This window comes from Suricata suricatta, chromosome 3 (assembly GCF_006229205.1).
Source record: "Suricata suricatta isolate VVHF042 chromosome 3, meerkat_22Aug2017_6uvM2_HiC, whole genome shotgun sequence".
NCBI classification, from domain to species: domain Eukaryota; kingdom Metazoa; phylum Chordata; class Mammalia; order Carnivora; family Herpestidae; genus Suricata; species Suricata suricatta.
The window spans coordinates 118,649,346-118,674,907 of record NC_043702.1 but is presented as its reverse complement, the minus strand read 5'-3'; the positions used below and the strand labels follow the sequence as shown (position 1 = coordinate 118,674,907).

General features: G+C 41.6%; 1 long non-coding RNA gene across 1 annotated transcript in view; it reads right to left on the bottom strand.

The window, feature by feature from the left end:
* Window positions 1–4,000: 4,000 nt before the first annotated feature.
* LOC115286622 overlaps window positions 4,001–25,562 on the bottom strand; it is a 31,839-nt gene continuing 10,277 nt past the window's right edge. The window contains exon 3 of the long non-coding RNA XR_003906169.1: window positions 4,001–4,138. This is a non-coding gene — a long non-coding RNA (uncharacterized LOC115286622). The remainder of the gene's footprint in view (window positions 4,139–25,562) is intronic.

The following is a 25,562-nucleotide window of genomic DNA, read 5'->3' as shown; positions in this document are numbered from 1 at the left end:
AGCTATTTTTTTTAATGTTTATTTATTTTTGAGAGAGACAGAGCATGAGTGGGGAGGGGCAGAGAAAGAAGGAGACACAGAATCTGCAGCAGCTTCAGGCTCCAAGCTGTCAGCACAGAGCCTGATGTGGGGCTGGAACCCACAAACCATGAGATCATGACCTGAGCCGAGGTCGGATGCTCAATCGACTGAGCCACCCAGGTGCCTTGAGGTGTGTCTTGGCTTTGATGGTGGTGATGGTTTCATGGGTATATACTTATTTCCAAATTCATCTTTCAATATGTGAAGCTTTTTACATGTCAATCATACCCCCAACAAAATGGTTTAAAAAAGGAAGTGCTAAAGATACTCTGACCAAATATATATATCCCATCACTGGTGTAATAAAGTGCTTACAAAAATGGCAGATAATCCCACACATCCCTGTATGCACGCTTCCTCAGAATGGCCTTTGCCATTCCTCACCTCCTGAGGGAGTCTGTTTCTCTATGCCTTCTATCTGACCTCACCTTGTGATTGTTTTCTACTACAATAGAACGTAGCAAACCTGACATTGTGAATGTTGCAGGTCCCAGCCTATTGTCAGTGCTGTTCTGGGCTAGGAATACTTGAGGCCCCACCTGGGCCATATTGACTCCTGAGGAGCCACACCTACATCACCTCAACCATCACCAGGACGATCTTGTGGCTGGACCAGCCCTTGTAATTCTTGTTATCATTGCAGTGTGTACCTCAGCAAAGCCATCTGGGGCTTTTGAAGAACAAGATTTGTGCCCATAGATCCTGGAGGATACATAGGACACCCGAGGGCCACATAGCAAGGTTTCAGGGAGGGATGGAGAGAGGGAGGATCCGGGGATCTTAGGGTCTGGGGTTGGGGTGGAGTTTCACAGGGGAAGAGTCTTCATTGATGAACTGAAAACATAAGAGCAGGAAGTAGAGCAAGGGAAAGAGAAGCTGGGTCACTCCCGAGTTAGCTAGGTTACCAGGGCTTTCTAAAAGGGGACCTGGTGGGGGGGGGGGTCCTGCTTCTTATCTAGTGGTTTTGCTAGTGGCTGTGTCCCACATCTAGCAATGTTTTGGAGATGGGTATCTTTGAAATGGATGCCTCTGTGATCAAGAGCTTAAACTCCAGCAATAACATTACAATCAAAATGCTTAATTCCATTGTGGGGAAGAGCACTGGGTGTTGTATGGAAACCAATTTGACAATAAACTATTAAAAAAAAAAAAGAAACTGAGACACACACACACACACACACACACACACACACACACACACAAAATACTTAATTCCAGGCTCTAGCTTTTCCACCCTCTTCTGCTCTCTGAAAATGCTGCCCACTACCGCGGTGGAAAGGCCAGTGGGCCTGGGTGGCTCAGTCGGTTAAGCGTCTGACTTTGGCTCGGGTCATGATCTTGCGGTTTGTGGGTTCGAGCCCCAAGTCAGGCTCTGTTCTGACAGCCCAGAGCCTGGAGCTTCTTTTCGGATTCTGTCTCCCTCTCTCTCTGACCTTCCCCTGCTCACTCTGCACCAAGTTTAGGGTTATTTATTAATAAGTGGGTGATATAAGTGGGTGAGAATCTGGCCCCACCTCTATCTCAGGGATTTTCATTTTGTGGGCTCTGAACTCCCCGTGAGGAGTCTGGACTGCTTTTTAAAAATGCAGATTCCTGGCCCTGAATTAAAATTCTCAGGATGGGCTAGGAATTTACATTTCGGCAGCTTCCCCCAGATGGTTCCTCTTTAATGTAATATTGCATGTGTAACTTAGATGCTACCTTTACGTACTATATGAGGCTGTGAAGCAGAATAAGAAACCCCAATAAACCCACTACCATCTTAAGGACTAGAAATTACCAACACGTTGGTAGTTACCTATACTCGCCTTCCCTGTCCCCTTCCACGGTCTCTCCAACTACAATGGCAACAACATTCTGAAAAGGGAGTTTGTTTTTCCCTGTACATGTGTGATTTATGTGTGTGTGTAATGTATACACTTATATATGTATATGATGTATATATAATATTATATATAGTATTCACATGTACTATACGTAGTGGGGGAGAATGTATGTACACATACATACAAATACACTATATATTTAGTTTTGCTTATTTTAAGCTTCATTTAACAAGTGTACCATACTACACGGCAAAGCAGAAGATCAGAGTGATAAGCATATGATCTAGGGTAGGACCTCTGGGGTTAAGCTGCCTGTGTCCAAATGCTAGCTCTGTCATTCAGTGTCTACAATTTATTTAATGTGTGAAATTTGGTTTGCACTGCTATAAAATGGGAGTGATGCTAATATCTACCTTTTAGGTTCTTGGTAGAAGTAAATGAGCTAACATGTGTAAAGTAGTTAGAATAGTGCCCTCCACAGAGTAAGTGCTCTGTATTACTCTTTTCATTTTGCAATGTGCTTATTTCACCCAGCATCCTGTGTGTAAGATTCATCCATGCTACGTGTATCATTCATGTACCGTTGCTTTAAGTATCACTTTGGTCAGTAACTAGACCACAATTGATTTGCCCTTTCTCTAATTAATGGATATTGTCATTGTCTCCATGTCTTTACTTTTACAATACCATTAGGAACATCCTTTTACACATCCCCTGGGAGATTTGTGGAATTTCCTCTGGAAATCTCCTTGGAGTACAGTTGGGGCTCATAGATGAATAGGGTGTTCAGTTTCACAGGGTGCAGCCGAGCACTTTCCGCAGCGATGCGGCCAGAGACCAGCCCTAGACTCCTGTTTTTCCACATTTACACACCATTTGCTCTTATCAGATTCATAATTTGAATTCATTTATTTTGAGGCTTAGAGAAAAATTCAGGCTCAAGATTTTGGTGAAAGTAAGGTATATCTTTTGGAAAATAAAGTTTAATAAATTGACTTCATTGACTTCACACTTGAGAAAACTTAAAGGTCTTCCCTCCATCCTCAGACCCCCCCATCCCCCCTTCCCTAATGTTGTTCTCCTCTGTTTGCCCCCCAAGGCTGTACCACGTGTCCCCCCCCCACTTCCCTGACCACTCTCTCCTTTCACCTCCCTGTCCGCTGACCTTGCTTCCCTCCACTGCCCTTCAAGGCTGCCTGGGTTTCAATCCTGACACTTCTACTCCCAGGAAAATTCCTTAATCTTGTTGTGCCTCAATTTCTTCAGCCCTAAACTGGGTATAATAATAGTATCTACCTCACTGGTAGAGTGAGCATTCAGTGTAAAGCACCCGGAACAGGGTCAGGCATGTGTTAAGTGCTCACTAAATGTTAGCCACCATTATTCCCTTCATCTGAAGTTTGCTGGGCAGCAGACTCTGAATCTGCATGCACGAGGTCTACTGGGGAACGTTGTCTGCATCAGCACCTCGAAGGTTTGTCGGAAGCAGAGAGAGAACCATCCTACGGAGCTCTAGCGCTGGAGGGCTTTTCAGAGGTGCCCCAAGTCAGAGCCAACTTTCATCCTCCACATCCACCGGTAAGTGGGTGCTGACCCGACCTGGGAAAAGGACAGTTAGGCAAGGCAACTGTCTTCAACATTTCAGAAGACACATCCCAGGGACAGCTACAACTTAGGGCAGTTGGCTGTGGACCCTCCTGGGAGCTGAGAGACAAGGGTTTCAGTCCTCAACCTGGGAAGTATGTAATTCGGGTGTACACTGGATTATTCACTGAATTTCGTCTGTAGTCTCTCCCATGGCAACCACTCAGGTTATTTCTTGCTTTAAAATCGTATCAACTTCTTTCTCCTTTGTCACAGATTGTCACACTATCAAAAAACCTGGTTGACAGGAGTAATTTTGAGGGCAAAAAGAGTATAATTTTTTTGGCATTTTAGGAACCTAAGTCGGTTGCAAGCTGCGTTCTACTCTCTGTCAGTCATGGTGGTGTTGGGGGGAATTACCTGAAGTTGCCCTGTGCTGTGTCTCTATGCTGTGTTCCTTAACAACACCCAGTGCAAAAATACAAGGCCTTCAGCAAAGTTGCCATTTATTGATGCTGAGCTGTACCAATCTACTGTGTATCTTCCCTATCACATTCCAGAGGGTCCATAGCAAAGAAAAGTTAATACTGTTGAGAGCCTGTTTTCTTCATCTGTAAAATGGTTAAATTTACCCATCTTAAAGGACTCTGTGGGAAAAAATGTACAAAAAGAAGGTCCATTAAAGAAATGACCACTGTGGAAGGTGCTACATCATCAAAGCATGTGACATCAGCATCTTAGGTGCACAAGTATAAATAGGAACTGAAAACTCATAGTAACTTAAAACTTAAAACCACAGCATAGATGGTGAACCGCTGAGGCCTCAGTGTTGAAAACTTTCAACAACAGACTCATTTACTCACCTTCATTCATAAAGGGAAATTTTATAGAGCACTTCTGTAAAAAAAATTTTTATAGTTTATTTTTGAGACAGAGAGAGACAGAGCATGAGTGGGGGAGGGGCAGAGAGAGAGAGGGAGACACAGAATCTGAAACAGGCTCCAGGCTCTGAGCTGTCAGCACAGAACCCGGCGCAGGGCTTGAACCCACTAACCATGAAATCATGACCTGAGCTGAAGTCGGCCTCTCAACCAACTGAGCCACCCAGGCGCCCCTTGAGTACTTCTTTTAAAACGAACTATTTAGGAACACCTGGGTGGCTCAGTGGCTAAACATCCATCCTCAGCTCAGGTCATGTTCTTTCTCATGGTTCATGAGTTCAAGCCCCACATCGAGCTCTGTGCTGACAGGCTGACAGAGCCTGCTTGGGACTTTTTCTCTCTCTCTCTCTCTTTCTCCCCATCTTCTTTCTCTCTGTCTCTCAAAATAAACAAACTTTTAAAAACTGTTTTCAAAAATGGTTCAGATAAATATCAGGTGTCTAGTAATAATCAAAAGCTGATTAAATATTGATTATCTATAAACCAAGTTACAGTGTTTGCTCTAAAAAAACATTTTGTGTTTTCTAAAAGCTGATCAATAAAAACAGACTTCAGGGTTTTATGTGTGATGACAGGTGATGTCGGAACATACTCTGATCGCAGCTCTGCCAGGCACAGTCTGGCTTTCACGGATCCACATTGTACCAAATGCCTAGCCTGCAGTCAAATGCTCTACCCCTGCCAGATGCCTAGCCTGAAAATAGCGCTAGGCAAAAATTAGGCTCCTTATAAAAGAAAAGAGAAAGAACATTTTAGAAGCTTCTATACTTAAGGGAGAAAAAGGGAATAAGTAAGACGAAGCCATTTGGTCGTTCAAAGGCTTTCTTTCTGCAAACCCACTTATAAAGGGTGACAAACAACCATGAGATACTTTTTCTTTCCCGTCCACCATTTTCCCAATATTAACATGATTTCTGTACATAATTTTCTCCTGTATTTTTCTCTTTTCCCAATTTTCTCTTAATTAGAGAACAAAAATAAATTCCTGTTTCAGCAAAACAAAACACAAAGAATTAACTGAGAAGAGTTCTCTACCCAAGAGCCGTGGGAGGTCCCCTTTATCTACCTGAGGAGATTATACTTGCCCTTTTGGACCTGCCTCCACCCCCTTGCATCCTGTCATAGTCCTAGCATTTGATTCTCCTATTTCCTGTTGCCCCTTTTCTTTGCACATTGAGCCAGTTAGGCATTTCTTTGCTAAATCACTAGAGGATACAACCGAAGAAAATATAATCAATACAACCAAGTTTCAGAAACACAGACTCCTTTAATATGTAACAAAGTAGTTGCTGATTTGTCATATCCCAGCAACTCAACAACTGCAACTACATTTCAAGAACTCGCCTGAATTATTTCCTATTCTCTGTTTGTTACCCTTGTGACCGCTGGAATCCATTCATTTCCCTCCAAACAGGGCAGAAATCTACGCGGACAACTTCTATTTTACAAGGGCGACTCAGACTCGCTTAAGTGAAACCTGTCATAGTTTCAAACATCAGTTCCTTGCTCAGACTCTCCCATTCAGCTTCAGTCTCTGCTCCAAGAAACACACCTATTGAACAACAATATTGATTGTTACAGTGACGATCAACATTCTCCAGTAACAAAGTGATGCGAATTTTCCTGGAATAGTTTATTGTCTGTGCAAAACAATCTGTCTTTCTGTGACGACTTATACTACATGCATTCTCTATTTATTTGCTAATAATTAGCACGTGAGAGAATATAAATAAAGGAACTTGTACAATGAAGACTCCTTAAGTACTTCTTCTCTGCTCACCTGAATCATATAATAACTATAATATATGTGGCCCAGATGTAAAAGGGAAACATGGAACCCCAAATGCTATATGACAAATTAAAAATAAGGTGGTCACTTGGTTTAGTGAAAGGACACTCATTTTTTCCCCATCCTTAAGCCAAGAATATATTTAGCTTAGCTTGACATCAGAGATTAATTAAGGAATACAGTAAAGGAAACAGGTGTTCCTAATTATTTGTTGAGTATTATTTGCTCCCAATGAGTGCATAAGTAGCTTATCTTCAGGGCCATGCTTAATCAAATTGCTAATGAAAATAATGATAATGATTAATTTTATTAAGCTTATATCAGGAGGCAGCTACTGGTTGAGACATTTTATATACTGTATCTAATTTACCGTTTAAGAAAAACCCTGTGAGGTCAATTGTATTATCCCTATTTTGCTAAGTAAACATTAGGACTCTATAAATTTAAGTGTCTTGGCCAAGATCACAGGACAAGCAGAGAGTGAAAGTAGAATCAGGACCCAAATGTGCCTGACTCCAAAGCCTTTGTTCTTTGTTTGTTCTTCAATGGACATTTATTTATAGGTCTCTCTGTGAGCACCTACTGAGTGCCGTATATTAGGCAAGGCTGCATGGAAACCATTCTGAAAAACACAGATTGGATGCCTGCCTCCATGGATTCTTCAATCAGGTACAAAACCAATGAGACAAATATTTCTGTATGCTACCTGATACAAAAGAGGTGTATGGAGTGTTATGGGAACATAATTACAACAGAAATATCTAACCTATTTTAGAAAGTCAATGAAAGTTGTACTGTGAAAGAAACATTTAGTTTGAAGCTCAAAGAATGAGTAGGAGACAGCCAGAAAATGGAGAATAAAAGAATATTTGGGGCAAAAGTAATAACATATTTGAAGGCCTGGAAGGAAAATGATATGGCTCATGGAGGTCCAATACAACTCGAACACGGAATTGCTCTGTTACAGACACTGGCCAGGAGAAGTTGCTCTCAGGGAGCCAAGGATGAGAATAAGCAAACAAAGGGCCAAGTCATGATGTGCATGTAAACACCTTAAGGATACTGGACTTCATGCTAAGCACATAAGGAAACATGTAAAGGGTTTAGGAAAAGAGCAGAGATATGCATGGAGGAAGAGTGGACACAGGGAGCTATGGTCTGCCTTAAATATTGTACAGAGTCACAGAAAAAGAGAAGGCTTTTCCCCCCCAAGGGCCTTGGCCTCTGAAGATGGATATAACCACAGGTAACACTTACTGAGAACCACATGCCATCCATTCACTTACAGATATTTATTGATCGCCTACTTTGCACCTGATACTATTCTAAACACTGAGAAAACAGCGGTGAACAAAAATGCAAAAAAGTAGGGGTGTCTGGGTGGCTCAGTCGGTTAAGCATCTGACTTCGCCTCAGGCCATGATCTCTCAGTCCGTGGGTTCAGGCCCTGCATCCACCGGGTTCTGTGCTGACAGCTCAGAGCCTGGAGCCTGTTTCAGATTCTGTGTCTCCCTCTCTCTCTGCCCCTCACTTGTTCCCACTCTGTCTCTGTCTCAAAAATAAATAAACATTTAAAAAAAAGTTTTAAAGGCACAAAAAGTGCCTATAGTCATGAAACCTCCATTTGAGAGTTTAGTATCAGACACTGAGTACTTTACAGATATTAACTAGTTGAACCTCACCTCAGCCCTATGTTGTGGGCTATCAGATTATTTACCCTCACAAAGATATACGTGCAGAGTGGTCGAAGACAGCCCAAGATTTGCTCGTGGGTCTGTCTGGTTCCAGAACCAGTGCTTCTCTGTGGGATAAATGTAAGACAAAGGCAAGAACTCAGGGAAGAAAGCTGAAAGCACGGCCCCTTAAGAGACTTCGGAAGGGGTAACTTGGGTCTCACAGTCGCTGGATCCCCAAGCTTTAATTTCAGTCTTGCAAAACTTCCCATGATATTTTGTTTTGCTTTGCAACTGAACCATCATTGCCCTTTACTTACAGTATTTCTTTCCATCATAAATTCCATCCTCTGCCTGGCACAGAAATGAGCTGTGCCCTTGGGAGATAGTATACTCGATGGGCTGGCTCTACAGGGCATGGCGCTGTGATGGATCAGTTGGGTGGCCGACAGGGAGTCAGTGCCCACAGCTGCCTATTGAGTTTCCTTTCATCCCGTTCTCCCTTCTCTTCCCTGAGTCTTCAATGAAGGAAACAGCTTTGCTTTAAAATCAGGAACCGAATCTCCTGTTGGCTCTTCCTTCACCGTTATGCTCCTGAGCTCCTTAGCAATCAATACCTCTCAGGAACCATCTTAGCATTGGTTTCTGGAAGAATGGGTTTGGGGACACTTCCTTCAACCTCCTGGTAAGGGCAGTGGCGATGAAAGAATCGAATGACTGTTTCATCCATTATCAGGCACTACCTGGCTGGCATGGACAGTGTTCTCCCTGCATTTTTCAGATCCCTTCCTCCCCCCTTCTTTTGCCCAGCTGAATTGGTGTGGATTCCCCAACTTTGTTCAGACCCTTTAACCACGTCATGGGGTACTTGTGAAAGATTTTCCATATCGGGTGACTAAAAATCACTTCCTGGTCTGTATCTGAGGAAATGCAGAGGGGGATAAAAGTAGGGACAATTTGCTCATTGTAGTCAAATCAGGCAAAAGTTAACTCTAATTTATACCTGAATTATAAACTCCCCAGAGATTCCACTCCCACCACATAGTAGTTGCACATGGCTCCCTGTGTCAGGAACAAACTGCCCCCCACATCTCATCTAAGTCCCCATCCCCTTACCAGTTCTCACCCATTTGTCTATCAGCTCTCAGCCCGAGACTTCCCGGAGCCCAGACGGGCGGTGCTCCTCTGCCCTCCATTCTTACAGGGTCAGACTCCTTTCTTCCATGACACTTGGTTCTCCTCTTGTTTATGCACTCGTCGTGAGATTCTTTCATTAATTCAGTGTCCTTCCTCCACCAGACCATGACAGCAGGAGGGTTCTGCCCCTGACACAATGCTTGACAATAGGAGGAGCTCAAAACTATTTGTTGAATAAATGAATGAAACCATATAGCCAAAATGGGAGTTTATTTTTTAAAAAAAGCTTTAAATCATCATAAGAAATAAACTGAACTGTAAGGGTCAGGGACAAATGGAGGTCTGCTGTGAGAGCTGAGGTAAAGGGTAAGGGCTGTCCTTGAACATGGTCAAACTTTTCCACATTCCCAAGGCATCGCTTATGGTATCCACTCAATTAATGGGGAGCAGGCTCTCCGCTGTTGCACTTCGATAAGCCTGCAGAGGTAAAACTTATGCTTCCAACCTCTGGGAAAAACCAATTTGATCAGCTAATTCATGCATCAATAAGTATTTAGCATTGATTCAACAGCAATCTAACTCGTGTAAGGGGTTATAGAGAAAGTGTTAATGTAAATATGGCCCTGCTCTCAAGGAGCTCATGTTACAGTATGTGGACTTTAAATCCAAGTTTTGTTTATTTGTAACTGGTTGGTTGCAAAGTGTTCAATTCATAGGGAATACAAACATGATTGGGCCAATCAGGCAATTAGAGAAGAAATTTAAAAATATATGGAGAAAAACAAAAGTGAAAATACAACAATCCAAACTCTCTGAGATGGAACAAAGGTAATCCAGGCCTATTTTAACAAACTAGAATAAGTGCAAATTCAGAATCTAACAGAGCACCTAAAGGAACTGAGAGGGGAGCAGCAAGAGCACCCCAAGCCCAGCAAAGTGAAATAATAAGGATCAGGGCAGAAATAAACAATATAGAATCCAAAGAAACAGTTGAACAAATCAATGAAACCAAGAGTTGGTTTTTTGAAAAATAAACAAAATTGACAAACCTCTAGCCAGGCTCCTCAGAACAAAAAAAGAGAACACCCAAAGAGACAAAATCATGAATGAAAATGGATCTATTAAAACCAATCCCTCAGAAATACAAGCAATCATCAGAGATTACTATGAAAAATTATATGCCAGCAAACTGGACAACACAGAAGAAATGGACAAATTCCTAAACACACATGCACTCCCAAAATTCAAACGGGAAGAGACAGAAAATCTGAACAGACCCATAACCAGGGAAGAAATCGAATCAGTTATCAAAAATCTACCAACAAATAGGCTTCCCAGGGAAATTCTACCAGACATTTAAAGCAGAGTTAACACCCATCCATCTCAAGTTATTCCAAAAAATAGAAATAGAAGGAAAACTTTCAAACTCATTCTACGAAGCCAGCATCACTTTGATTCCCAAACCATAGAGATCCAACAAAAATAGAGAACTACAGGCCAATATCCTTAATGAATACAGATGCAAAAATACTCAGCAAGGTACTAGCAAGTCGAATTCAACAGCATATAAAAAGAATTATCCATCATGATCAAGTGGGATTCATTCCTGGGTTACAGGGCTGGTTCAATATTCACAAATCCATCAATGTGATACGTCACGTTAACAAAAGAAAAGATAAAAACCATATGATCCTGTTGATAGATAAAAAAAAAAAGCATTTGACAATATACAGCATCCTTTCTTAATAAAAAACCCTCAAGAAAGTCAGGATAGAAGGAACTTACTTAAACATTATTAAAGCAATTTATGAAAATCCCACAGCTAATATCATCCTCAATGGGGAAAAACTGAGAGCTTTCCCCCTGAGATCAGGAACACGAAAGGGGTGCCCACTCTCACCACTGTTGTTCAACATAGTGCTGGAAGTTCTGGCATCAGCAATCAGACAACAAAAGGAAATAAAAGGCATCAGAATTGGCAAAGATGAAGTCAAACTTTCACTTTTCACAGATGACATGATACTCTACATAGAAAACCCGATCGACTCCACCAGAAGCCTTCTAGAACTGTTCCAAGAATTCAATAAAGTCGCAGGGTACAAAATCAATGTACAGAAATATGTTGCATTTCTATACATCAATAATGAAGCAGTAAAAAGAGAAATTAAGAAAACAATCCCATTTACATTAATCTAATTGCCTGTTGCCCAGGACTCCCAAGACACCTAATTCAGACCCCTACTCTTGGATCCAGGCCTCACCTACACCTTAAAGCCACTCTTTCTCCTTCTATCAAGTTACCTACACTCCCAACTATTTTTTAGGATTCTATCCTCAGCAATAAATTGCTTGGCTTCTCTCCACCCCCACTTCCTTTTAAATGATTTTCAGGAACCCTGGACACACTACCTCATGAAGAACGAAGATGTTTGGTTTTGCAACTTCCTGAGGAGTAAAAATGGGCTCAATTCAGAAATAAATCTCATCCCTGAGAAGGGTGTGTGACCCTGAGACAGGCTGAAGAGGAAAACTTGAGGAAAAAAAGATTTCCTAGAGGCCGCCTAGCATGTACTCATCCATGCACTCATTGTCTCCTCCATCACTGTTTTTTTCTTTCCCGTGTCCTTTAGAGTCTGCTCTTCTTGTATCAAGAGTAGGTGATACATCATATCAAATTTATGACATTTATGAGAGCTGGAAAGCCATGGAGAGTGAGGTAAAGAAAAATGAGTTACGGGAAACAAAAAGTCTCAGGGCCTTAAATGCGGCACCTGAAGCTGTTGAACGGCTCCGCTCTCCCTACAGGACACTGCACGACATAGCAGCACATACTTGGAAGGTACCATTTTGTTAATTAATCCCTTGGCCTTCCTACACTATTACATAAAAGCACCCAGTTGTGGGCACCAATTCCAGCCTTTCCACACCAGAAACTTTTTACTGGCCATCCCTAACCTCTGCTAATAGTCTCAAATATCTAGCAGTAAAATGTTTTCCAAATAAAAAAATGGACTCCAAACATTCTCAAGTGGGAATTTGAACTGAAAAATATCCAGTGTCTCCCTCCAGCTCTATGATACCATTGTCCTTCTTGCCAGATTATAAGCTGTTCATGCAGTAGGCTCTGGCCTTAGCTCACGTATTACCTACAAAAACTTTAGCACCTCTTTCGTTAGACAGAAAAACAACTGCTGAATCTGAGACCTAGGGGAGAAGGCATGTATGTCACTCTGGAAATCCTCAGTGATTCCCAATTGTTTATTCCAAGAAAAATTTCACCAAGATTGTGTGTACACGTGTGCACACAGCCTCCTCCACATGGGTGTATCAGAAAAAAAGCAAAGATAAGCATGACAGAGAAAGAGAGGAAAGAATGCTCTCTGTTTTGTGTTGGATTGCACTTAGAGAAAATACAAGCAGCCAGAGCGGAATCTCATTCCAGAAACCTCTTTCCTCACAGTCAGACAACCATTAGTAATTGGACGGCTGACAGAGTAACACGAGCGCCATCTAGCGCTCACTACCTCAGCCGACGTCCTACTGTCAGCCTGTGAGAGATCAGGGTTAGTCACTGCCCAGTGAAATTCAGATGATTGCCATTACATGATGATGAAAGCAAGCAGAATCCTCCAAAGAGATTTATGTTTCATAATAACATACTCAAATTCTATGTCTACACTTCATACCAATATTCCACTTCAGATATCGAGACTTAGATCCTCCTTGTTGAACATAGGTTAAATGTTGCCTTCAGTTTTGTTAACCAAATTTCCACCAACTTTACACTGACTACCCCCTATCTTCTTTGGAAAGATGTCAGCAGATAGTGTCACAGATTATAGATCTAAAGTCAACAGATCGCTGTTTTGGTAAACTCCCTGGACATTTATGAAAATCTCCAAAGGACAGTGGTAAAATTTTATTTTAATTCACCCACATTAAAGAACGGTTTTCCCACACAGCATTTGTGAGGAAGTGTATGGGGGCATCATATGAAATAACAATATAATAAATGGGTTTCATTCCTACAGGAAATCAAAGATCCTTGCTATAAGCATTATCTAGAAAGTCTATGAATGAAGTTTTATAATGCTTCCAGAGAATAAATTCCTTACTAAAGTAACCAGTTCCAGGGTAATGTGCTTCCCATCACTAGTTCTGACTAATCGGGGGAGAGGGGGGAGGGGGTGGTAGGGAGACACTAAACATCAAAGGGGCAAGACCAAGCAGCATTGGATTTCCTCCCTTCAATAAGTAGTATCATGGTGAAAGGAGCATGACCCTTGGCTTTATAGACTTGGAATCAAATATTCAAACAGGCACTTTCTTTTTTTTATTTTTAATGTTTTTATTTATTTTTGAGAGACAGAGAGAGACAGCATGAGCAGGGGAGGGTCAGAGAGAGACGGACACACAGAATCCGAAGCAGGCTCCAGGCCCTGAGCTGTCAGCACAGAGCCCGACACGGGGCTTGAACCCACAAACCTTGAGACCATGACCTGAGCCTAGGCCAGACGCTAAACCGACTGAGCCACCCAGGCCCCCCTCAAACAGGAACTTTCTAGACGTTTGGGAAAATTAACCTTCCTGAGCCTTCCAGTGTTATTGTAAAAAGTAGGGGTTATTGTAAAACAGTATGTCTGTAAAATATTTAAAAAGTGTTTCAGGTAAACAGTCTTTTTTATTCTATGTAAATACTATTAAAACATCAAAGAGAAATATAACTGTGTTCTGGCATCTTTATGGGTGTCATTAACCGGTCATTAGGATATTTGTATCCCCGGTAATCTGGTTATAATTTGTCGGTGATTTATGAGGGGCCAAACGTTCCCTATCACATTACCTTTCCCGTGCGTCATCTGGGTTCCAAAAATAGGGACGGTGCATCTTTTAGCAGAAATAGGTGTGTGAAATAACTATCTGAGTGCTAGTGGTAAGTATGAAGTAAAGTAACCTGTAATCGAGCTGTTGCAAGAAAGGGTCAAGTGACTGTACTAACAATGGTGGCGGTGCTGAGGAGCAGGATTCTTTCTGGCTCCGGGGGACTCAGTTTGGTAGCGAACACACAACAGATCCCCTGCACCAAGAAGTCCGTGTTTGCCACACCACTTTTCCATTTATGAGCTGTGTGGATAGAACAAGTCTATTCTCTCAGAAACTTAAGTACCTTATTTGTAAAATAGGAATTATATTTTTACTACTTCTCAAGGATTCTCATAAAAACAAAAAGAGATACTGTATCTGAAAGTCTTTCGCCAATTATAAAATCACAAGCCAGTGTTGCTATCCATCTCGGTGATCAACCCACTGGACGGTGGCTCCAGCCAGAATCCAGCAGCTTCTCTGATTCTTGTCTCTCTCTCCTATCACCCACTACCTCCAACCCATCCACAAGGTCCATTCACCTCTGCTCCCTAGACATAATCTCCATCTGCCCACTCCTTTCCGCCTCTCCTAGCACCAGCCCCAGGCAGGCACCAATGTCTCTCATCCTAGCCGCCATGACTACCTCCTAACCAAACTGCTCCTTTGTACTTTGACTTCACTGAAGAACATTCTCCAAACGGCATTCAGAGTGACCCTTTTAAAGCATAAATCGAGGGACAACCAAACATTACTACCTCCTTCTCGAAGTATTCAGCAACTTAATAAAATATTCTTAATAAATAAGTTAACCTTCAACATGACCAGCCCTGCCCACTTTTTCCTTGATGTCCAGGCCCTCACTTCCCTCCCCTACTGGATTCCAGCCTCCTCAGACGGACCCATGGTCACTGAGATTTTTTTTCTCTCTTTTCTTCTAAAAGTTTTATAGTTTTAGGTCTTACATGTGGCCCTGCAGTGACCCATATCAAGTTTACTTTTATATCTGGTATGAGATAAGATTTGAGAATCTTTTTTTTCTTAGATATCAGTTGTTTTTGTACCATTTATTGTAAGATTATCCTTTTCCTATAGAATTCCTTTGCCGCCTTTATCAAAGATAAGTTGGCCGTACATATGTGCATCTACTCCTGAACTCCTATGTTCATATATATATATATATATATGCTGACACCACACTGTCTTGATTATTGCAAGTGAGTCTTGAAATCTGGTAATGCTAAGTCCTTAAACTTTATTTTTTCTCAAAAATGGCTTTAGCTTTTGATAGGTCCTTTGTATTTCCATTTAAATCGACTTGTCGATGTCTACCAAAAAGTCTGTCACCTAAATCACTTTCTATCCCATGGACTGATTTTAATTATCTGTATAACGCTTAATTTTTTTATTGTTTATCATCTATCTCTTCTCACTGGAATATAAACTGTAGGAGGGGGCAAAAAGGACCTGTTGTTTCCTGTTTTCTCCACTGTATCACCAGCTCCTTGAATGAGACCTTTCACCTAAATTAGTTTCAATAAGTATTTGCCGAATAAATGAATTCATTAGTCTAAGGAGTTATTTTTCTCCTGACATATCCTGCCATTTATGAATGTTTCCTCTGCCATGGAAGGATTTGGTGGCTGACCCTCCTTCCATGGTGTCTTCTTGAATTAGAGGAGTTTTCAAGGCTATCAATTTCCCCTTTGTACCTAGAAAGATCAAGAACAGCCAAAATGTAATAGAAAGAGCATTGGCCTAAAATTTAGAAGACTAAAATGTCTAATTCTACTCTGCCACTAACTAGGAGTATAACATTGGGAAAATCACTTAACCTCTCCATACCTTTTTTTTTTAATGCTTATTTATTTTTGAGAGAGACAGAGAGACAGAGTGCAAGCAGACGAGGGGTGCTGAGAACCACACCGGCCTCACTGGAGGGCACAGTCACAGCGAGGAAATGGCAGCCATTTGCACAGCTCCTGCCATGAAGTGAAACTGGTATCTCCTTCCACTACTGGCTCATACTGGGAATGGGACCACTGTTGTTGATTAGACCTCACAATGTTCCAAATCAGACCAATATTCTCCACACAGTTACCTCATGAGAAGAAGCATATTCCTACCCCTACAAAAGAGATTTTAGATCAAAGTACTGCAGATATTTGTCAAAAGGTTCTTTTAATGAGCCTTGCATAGACCCAAGACATAGATATTGAAGGGGTTAAAAACACAAGAGTTGCATTTAAGTCTGGCCCAGAAAAAGGGAGCCTAATTTGGAGATCAGAAATAGAAAACAAGGACAGAACATAGTCCCTTCCCAAGGTCCACATTCTACAAATATCCTCCCTTTTACTGACTTCAGTTATGAGGATGGATAAGAAACTAGAAACCCATGTGCAAGGCCAATGCACACAGGGCCGCCATATTGCTTACATCAAAGAAAAGGCTTTCTCTAGCAACTTGTTAACAAACATTCTTTCTCTTGTAGTTAATGAGCCAAACAAAATAACTCCTAGCCTGTCTATATACAACTTAACCTATGTTTTAATCTTAGCATTACTAACTTAAATAATGTGTATATTATCCTGTTTTTTACTAAAAACATTCTGTTATTCTCTTGGTTATAAGATTTACTCAACCTCACTGGAAGTACATTACATAACTTGGTTGTAGCTTGTTCATTAAAAACAAAGTCATAAATATTGGCAAAAGACCAACCCATGCAAAATAAGATAAGTTTGTTACTTTCTTAATCTGGGGGACTGATGCCAAGAATGAAGGGGGTGGTTCTACAAAAATACTTCTGTAAAACCTGTTTCTGTACACTTTTGCTGATCACAGCATCTTATCACAAAGAACTAGTCTAAAAAATTTCTATTTTCTGATATCATGTTATTGCTTGACCTATAAATAAAGACACCAAAACAGACAGAGCAGAGATGCCTGCCTGGTGGTCAGAAATAAACTTGAGGCTCTCTCACTCTCTCTCACTGACACCATCTATCCTTCAGGGACCCCTGGACCTGCTGGAACTGGACTCCAACAGAGGGGCAGAGAGAGAGAGAGAGAGAGAGAGAGAGAGAGAGAGAGAGAGAGGGAGAGAGAGAGAGAGAGAGACAGAATCCAAAGCAGGCTGCAGGCTCTGAGCTGTCAGCACAGAACCCAATGCTTGAACTAAAGAGCCACGAGATCATGACCTAAGCCAAAGTCAGACACTTAACCGATTGAGCCAGCCAGGTTCCCCATCCATACCTCTTTTTTTTTTTTAATTTTTAATGTGGAGATAACAATTGCATATACCCCATAGGTACATTACGAGGATCAATGATATAATTATGTGAGTCATTTGGTACATTGGCTATCATATAACAAATGATTATTAGGTATTATTGCCATTATTTAGATAATTAAAACTTTCAGAAGCTTCTTTGGGGTTGTTTCAGGATACATTAAAAACTTCGGGGGTGGGGTAACAAAAAGAAAAACAGAAACAAAAATATCAGGAACTCTTCCAGAGGTGGGAATTGGGGAATTAGTAGTGACTCTGAGCCTGGCTGCCTTAGGGGTAACTTTGAGCCACTTCCTGGTCTGAAATGAAGCTACTTAGCTGACCCATGCCGTGTTACAACAGCATTCCTCACCACCAAGCCTCCCTTCCAGAAAGTAGGATTTTTATCTTCACCAAACAAAATGTTCTTTTACTCCTAAGGTCTCCTTCCTTTCACTCTAATTGCTCTTCATGCCATTATTATCTTGGGACCTGGCTCCCTAAATGTCAAAGAGATATGTCAAACCCATAGTTCAGGCATGTAAGTCATAGTTGTTTAAAGTTAGGTTATGTGAAGTTGGTGGTTTCCCTCATTGATGTGCTAGAAACGGGAGCACCGCACAAGGTGGGAAGAAAGGCAGGGAGATGCTGAGAGAAAGTGCTTCCTGCCTCCTGTGTGAGTTGGGGGAGGGAGAGAAAGAGGGAGAGGGAGAGAGAAGGAGAAGGAGAGAAAGGTAGGGACGTAGGGAGGAAAGGAGAAAAGAAGGGAGAGAGAGGAAGTGGAGAGAGGGAAGGAGGAAGAGAGCTAGGGAGGGAAACAGATACAGGGAAAGAGACAGAACAAAGGAGGGAGAGAGAGGAGGGGAAACCGAGGGAGTGAGGGAGAGAGGGAGGGAGGAAGAGTGATAAGGAAAGAGAGAGGGAGGGAGGGTGAGAGAGATTGAAGGAGATAGGGGGAGAGTAAATCAGGGAAAGCATCTGCACTGGCTTGGAATTGGAGAGGGCATCAGACCATGTCGTAAGGACTGCATCAAGGACTCTGATCTTCCCGTGTCTGCTCAGAACAGGGCTGGACCCCGGGGCGCAGACTGGAAGGAAAGGCAGCTCTCCTTGCAGTCAGGAGCTGGTAGACATGATGACTGCCCAAGTGGAGTCTGTTCATGCTTTGGCTGAAGCACTTGGCCTCAGTTAGGTATATACACAACACAGGGTGGTGTGGCCAACGGGCACCTGGGAGCAGGGGCTATCTCTCCGCGTCCAGTGACCTGTGCTGATCTTTACCACTTGAGGAGCGCAAATAGGAGACAGGAGTCTCCCCCCTTCCTAGGCTGTCTCGGTAAGGGGAGTGGGGGAGCACAAAGCCCTACTAGGAAGCTTCAGAACTGTTCACAGGAGCCAGGACCCTCACCGCTAAGCACTGATAAGCTGCACAAACCTGAGCCGCAGAGCAGCCAGGCAGGATGCGAGAAGAGGCGGGCTCTGGTCCCGGGTGCTCGAGCCCCCACCCTCCGCGTGGCTCAGACTTTGGGGAAGCCACGTGTCACTCCCCACCCAGCCCGTGGAGGACGCAGAACATCAATGAGTATAGTCTCCGTTTCCTGCATGATAGATTCAGACAGACGAGAAAAACACTTTCTTTCTTCCAGGGAGGGAATGTTTATCTCAAATCTGCTGCTTCATTGACTCCCACTTGCCCAACACTCGTCCTGCACATTCTGCTGCTTGCTCTTTATCTGACAAAGCAGGGTCCTGGGCAGATGGAAACCCCCCTTCTCTCCCCCAAAAAAGAGAAGGCACGAGAAACTGACAAAAACTTGTCCCCACAGGCCACCTTCAGGAAGGCTAGAGAGCACAGTGCCCTTGGAGGAGAGGCGCTGGATAAGAGGACACAATGCTGCAGAGATGGGACTTTTCAAAACTGAAGATAGTGAGGACCCCGAAGAGCACCCACCCATCCACCCCCGGCCCCTCAGTTGCCATGCTCTGAGTTTGCAAGGCAGTGTGAACCCTCATAGCTCAAGGAAGGTGGAACGTCTCACCTGGTTCCACCCTCATTCCAACAAGGTAGGAGAACTCAGGACAAGAGGCAAGGAGCTGCGAATCCTGCAGGCAGGACAGTAATCCCCCCCACCCCACCACCGCCACCCTGCAGAGCAGTCCTGCCCCTTCATCAGGAAGCCTGCTGAATCCTGATAGATTGATCTCTCTTCCTGTGCAAGTATCCATCCCTGCACTGCCCTGCATGTGGCAATGGCCCCCTGTTCTGCTTTTGGAGCAAAAATGAAGAGCTCTACTGTTGGTCTTCTATACCAGGACCCTTCAAATATTTGGATATCTGACTGCATCCTCATCCAATCCGTTCATCATCTCCTCCAATCACTTCTCATGTGATGGGTCTTTGAACCCTTGGCATCTCAACTGCCTCCTTTCCCCGATCAGATCAGGGTATCAGCATGAGCTGAGAAGTAACCTTGCATCTTGGGTCTGAACTCCCGTCTAGTTGCTGGGGTGGGGGTGGGGGCTGGGGAGAAGGCAAATATCTCTGTCAAGCATTGTAATTTCTTAGCTTGGTATAAACTGTCTCTATTCACTGAGAAAGCAAAAATAGAAATAGTTTGTTTCTGGACAGAATCTGGACAGAAGCTGTCTCAGGTTATTGTAGACAGACAACTGGCATTAAATGTGACACTGACTTTTCAAATTTAGAAGTAGATTTTTTCCATCTCTCTCATTTCTGGTTATGGGATGGGGGTCCTCCACCCACTACCTCCTACACATACACACACCCATTCACATACACATGCTAGGTGAACACTTTGTAAAAGAGTCAATATAACACTGTATATCTTAGGCCACCCAGGTCGTGGCCCAGGAAACACTGAGAAAGGAACCTATTTCCTTAGAAGATACCTACCAACCAGAGGGAATGAGTGATCTGAGAGCTTCTCATTGCTCCATGATGAAAGTAAGTGGGACTCAGTTTTCTGAGCCCAGCCAAGCAGAAAATACAGGTAATTTAGTGAGGAAGCTAAATAAAATTAAACAACCTTTCTGTGGGTGGTTTTGTGCAAGAAACCATCAGAAACGGTGAAACAGCCAGTCCTATATAATCAGAAGCACGCAGCTGGCTCCCCCACACACACTGTCATCACCATTTCCTTATGCACTTCTGCAACCCTCACTTTGGCCTTCTCTTATTTCTCTATGAGTGGGTTAAAAAATAATCTACTCAAGGGTCTGTTTCCAGGAGATGCCTACTCCTCTACTGCCCTACTTCCTGTGTATTTCTCTCTCCTCAGTGAGTCTGTTCAGATTTCTTTGGGGGTAAACTGAGCATCAAGGCTTGTGCTATTGGTAGTGGCATTTTTTACCTGACTGTCTTCTACTTTTGATCCATGACCTGTGACTTTATGTGGATTAGGCATAAAGATCCCAAGTCAAATAATAATGTAATTAAATCAAAGTAAAACCAAAAACAGGGCACGATAAACAGACTACTAATTAGGAAGAAGCTGTACATCCTAGTTGGTGGCACAGAATTCCCGATGACCATATTATGAACAGCATGGGATGTGATGTGGTTGAATAATATAATTTTGCTCTATTTTGAGTAAAAAAAAAGGTCTTGGAAATTGGCCTAAGCACCTGATCATCATTTATAATAATATCTCATGGAAAGATACTCACCTCTTCTAACTCACTGTGACAAGTTCTCCTGGTTTCTGCAATGGCAGACATGACTGCTTTTATGTATTTTTGGAGGACAAGGAGATGAATGAATAAACGATTTCACTCATTTCTCAAATATTCATTAATACCACCATAGTCAGGTGTTATACTAGGTGCTAGGGATCCAGAGATAGTCTGGATATGAAGGAGCTTACAGTTGAGAAAGACAGATAGATAACTGGAGTCGGACATGGGACAGTGAAGAAGAAGATGTGAAGAGGGAGAAGAGGGAGATAAATACAGAAGACAAGACCAATGAGATACTAACATCAAAGAGACTGATGAGGGAAGAGGAGCCACCCTCAATACCCCAGATATTGACATGAAGGCTGGCAGGACAAACTCCACAACTAAAGGCAGAGAAGAGGCCACATTGAAGAAGGTAGGAAGTGTGGAGATAGGGCTTGGGAGAGAAATGGATTTTGGCTGCTGTGCCACAGTGACGGAGAAGGGCAGGATATTGTACAGAGGAGCACACAAAGAAAATGAACCCCAATAGCTATTGGCTTGTAAAGCAAGAGGGGCTGAATTTTATGACTTTTAGAAAAAGTCTGGAGTTTTGTTTTGTTTTTAAAATTTTTTAATGTTTTATTTATTTTTTATACAGAGAGAGACAGAGGATGAGAGGAGAAAGGGCTGAGAGAGAAGGAGACACAGAACCAGAAGCAGGCTCCAGCCTCTGAGCTAGCTATCAGCACAGAGCCTGCGGGGCTCGAACCCACGAATGTGAGATCTGACCTGAGCTAAAGTCGGAGGCTTAACTGATTGAGCCACCCAGATGCCTCAAGTCTGGAGTTTTGAATGTCACAATGCTTGGCTCTGGGAAAGCCTGGAGATATTGTGCTGTTCTTAGAAAGAAGCCAGTCAAACAACCCACAACACACAGCATGGAAACAGTGATCTGAGGAGTACCTGCAGCACACATTGGGAGATTGTTTGCTCGTTTTGGAGCAGGTCCCAGAGAGACAGCTTTCATGGAAAGACCCCTCCTGGAAAAGAGAAACTGGCAGGTGTCATTTCCCTCCTCAACTTCTCAATGTAAGAACAGAGCCACCTAAAGGAACAACAGCCCCTACACTCACTACCCAACTTGCTTACCCCAAGCCCCTCCATGGCCCACCCTTCCCAGTCATGCTTGACTCAGTCCCAGTGCAGTGAACCCCCTTCCCCCTGCAGAAGACTGGCCCAACCCCTGCGTGTCTTTTGACCCAAAAGTTTTCTGAAGCCTCAGTTCCAACAGCAGTGGTGACAGGCCAGAGCACACCTAGTTAAAACTCACCACATTCAGACCTGGGATCAAATACTGCCCACAAGAGTCAAAAACAGCCTCTGCAGATGACTGGCCGTAAGGATAACATGGACAGGATACACCAACAGAGCACAGAACACACATTGGAGATGCTTCCAAAAGTAGCAGGCCCTGGGAATAGAAGACAATACATGACAGAACACTACAGGACTTCTTCTTCATAAGACCATAACCCCCAAGAACAGAAGATATAGCTGACTTTCCTAACATACAGAAAGAGGCACAGAGCCTTAGAAAAAGATGAGAAGACAGAGAAATTAGTCTCAAATGAAAGAACAGGACATAAAAATATGCCTAGTAGAGAATTTAAAGTAATAATAAGGATACTCACTCACTAGACTTGAGAAAAGAGTGGAAGAAATGAGTGAGATCCTTAACACAGAGATAAGGAGTAACAGAGCATAGATAAAGGGCCAATAAATGAAATAAGAAACAAGCTGGATGGAATGTACAGCAGACTAGAAGAAGCAGAGGAATGACCTAATGACCTAGAAGACAGAGTAATGGGAAGTAATCACGCTGAACAAACCAGACAAAAAAGAATTATGTAACATTAGAATAGATTTAGAGAACTCAGTGTCTCCATCAAATAATAACATTTGTATTAAAGGAGTCCCAGAAGAAAAACAGAGAAAAAAGGGGGAAGAAAATTTATTTGAAGTGATAATAACAGAAAATTTCCCTAATCTGGGGAAGGAAACCAAATCCAAGAGGCACAGGAAACACCAACAAAATAAAACCAGAACCACACCAAGACATATTGTAATTAAACTGGCAAAATATAGTGATAGAGAAAAAAAATTAATGCAGCAACACAAAAGAGGCCAGTAACTTTCAAGGGAAAACTCATAAGATTAGCAGGGGATTTTTGAGCAGAAATTTTCCAAGCAGGAAGGAAGTGGCATAATATAGTCAAGTGCTGGAGGCGGAAAAATATCTGCAGCCAACAATACTCCACACAAAATAGAAGAAGAGATAAAGGTTTCCCAGACATTTTGAGTGAAAAGAAAAGATCAAATGTGAGTGTAAAAAGGTAGGAAACACAAAAGCACACAAAAGGAACATATAAAATAAAGGGTGTAAAATATAACATCATACACCTAAAATATGGGGAAGAGAGAAGTAAAGAGTGGGTTCAAATTTAAATGATCATCAACTTAATATAGACTGCTATATGTAGATCTTATATACAAAAAATAATGGTAGCCCTATCTAAAAATCCACCTATAAATAGATAAAGAATAAAGAGAAGGAAATCCAAACATATCATTAAAGAAAATCAGCAAATCATGAAAGAAAGAAAAAGACAAGAAAGGATCAGAGAAAATCTTCAGAAACAACCACAAAACAGGTATAAATGACAAGAAGTACATATCTATCAATAATTTCTTTGAATGTAAATGAACTACATATTGCAATCAAAAGGTAAAAGAGTGGATTCAAAACAAGATTCTGTCTGTATGCTGTCTACAAGAGATTCACTTTAGACCTAAAGAAACCTGCAGATTGAGGTTGAGGGAATGGAGAAACATCTATCATGGATAAGGATGTCAAAGGAAAGCTGGAGTAGCAATACTTATTTCAGACAAAATAGACTTTAAAGACTATAACAAGGGACAAAGAAGGACACTATATAAAAATAAAAAGGACAATTCAACAAGAAGATATAATAATTGTAAATATTTAGGCGCCCAAGATAGGAACACCCAAATACATAAAATAGTTAATAACAAACATAAAGGAACTAATCAATAATAATGCAGTAATAGTAGGGGACCTTAACACTCCATATACACCACAGGACAGATAGTCTAACAGAAAATCAACAAGGGAACAATAGCTTTGAATGACACACTGGACAGATGGATTTATTAAATATATTCAGAACATTTCATCCTAAAATAACAGAACACACATTTTTTTAAGTGCACATGAAACATTCCACGGAATAATCACATGTTACCCCACAAAACAAGCCTCAACAGATGCAAGAGGATCAAAGTCATGTCATGCACCTTTTCTCACCATTACACTATGAAACTAGAAATCAACCACAGGAAAAAATCTGGAAGGCCACAGATACATGGAGGTTACATAACATGCTACTAAACAATCAATGGGTCAACCAGAATAACGGAAGAAATTAAAAAGTGCATGGAAGCATGTGAAAAAAAAAAATGGTCCTAAATCTGCAGCAAAAGTTGTTCTAAGACGGAAGTTTATTGCAATACAGGACTACTTCAAGAGGCAAAAAAATTTCAAACACCCTAACCTTACACCTAAAGGAGCTAGAAAAAGGACAACAAACAAAACCTAAAGCAGCAGAAGGGAGGAAATAATAATATTAGAGCAGAATTAAGTGATATAGAAGCAAAAAACAAACAAACAAAAAACAATAAACAGATCAATGAAACCAGGAGCCGGTTCTTGGGAAAAAAAAATTAATAAAATTGATCAACTGCTAGCTAGTCAGACTTATCAAGAAAAAAAGAGAGAGGACCCAAATAAATTAAATAAATAACAAACAGCACCACAGAAATACAACAAGTATAAGAGAATACTGTGAAAAGCTATGTGCCAATAAATTAGATAACCTAGGAGAAATGGATAAATTTCTAGAGACATGTAAACTACCAAAAGTGAAAGAATAAGAAATAGAAAATTTGAACAGATTACTAACACAGAAAATGAATCACAAACAAACAAACAACAGCAACAAACAAACAAACAAACAAAAAAACCCTCACAACATGGCTGGACTAGCCATACTTATTTCAGACAAAATAGACTTTAAAACAAGGATTGTCCTCTTTATATGGCCACATGGCTTCTCCTGCAAATTCTCCCAAACATCTAAAGAAGAGTTAATACCTATTCCTCTCAAACTGTTCTGAAAAATGGAAAAGGAAGGAAAACTTCCAAAATTATTCTACTAAGCCAGCATTCCCTTAATACCAAAACTAGACAGAGACACCACTAAAAAAGAGAACTACAGGCCAATATCCCTGATGAACATAGATGCAAAAATCTCAACAAAATACTAGCAAATTTAATCCAAAAATATATTTTAAAAAATCATTCACCCCAATCTAGTGGGATTTATTTCTGGGTTGCAAGTGTCATTCAATAGTCACAAATCAATCAATATGATACATCACATCAATAAGAGAAAGGATAAGAACCATATGATCATTTCAATAGACACAGAAAAATCATTTGACAAAGTAGAATATCCATTCACAATAAAATCCCTCAACAAAGTACATTTAGTGGGATCATACATCAATATAATAAAGGCCATTTATGAAAAACCCACAGCTAACATCATCCTCAATGGGGAAAAACTAAGAGTTTTTCCC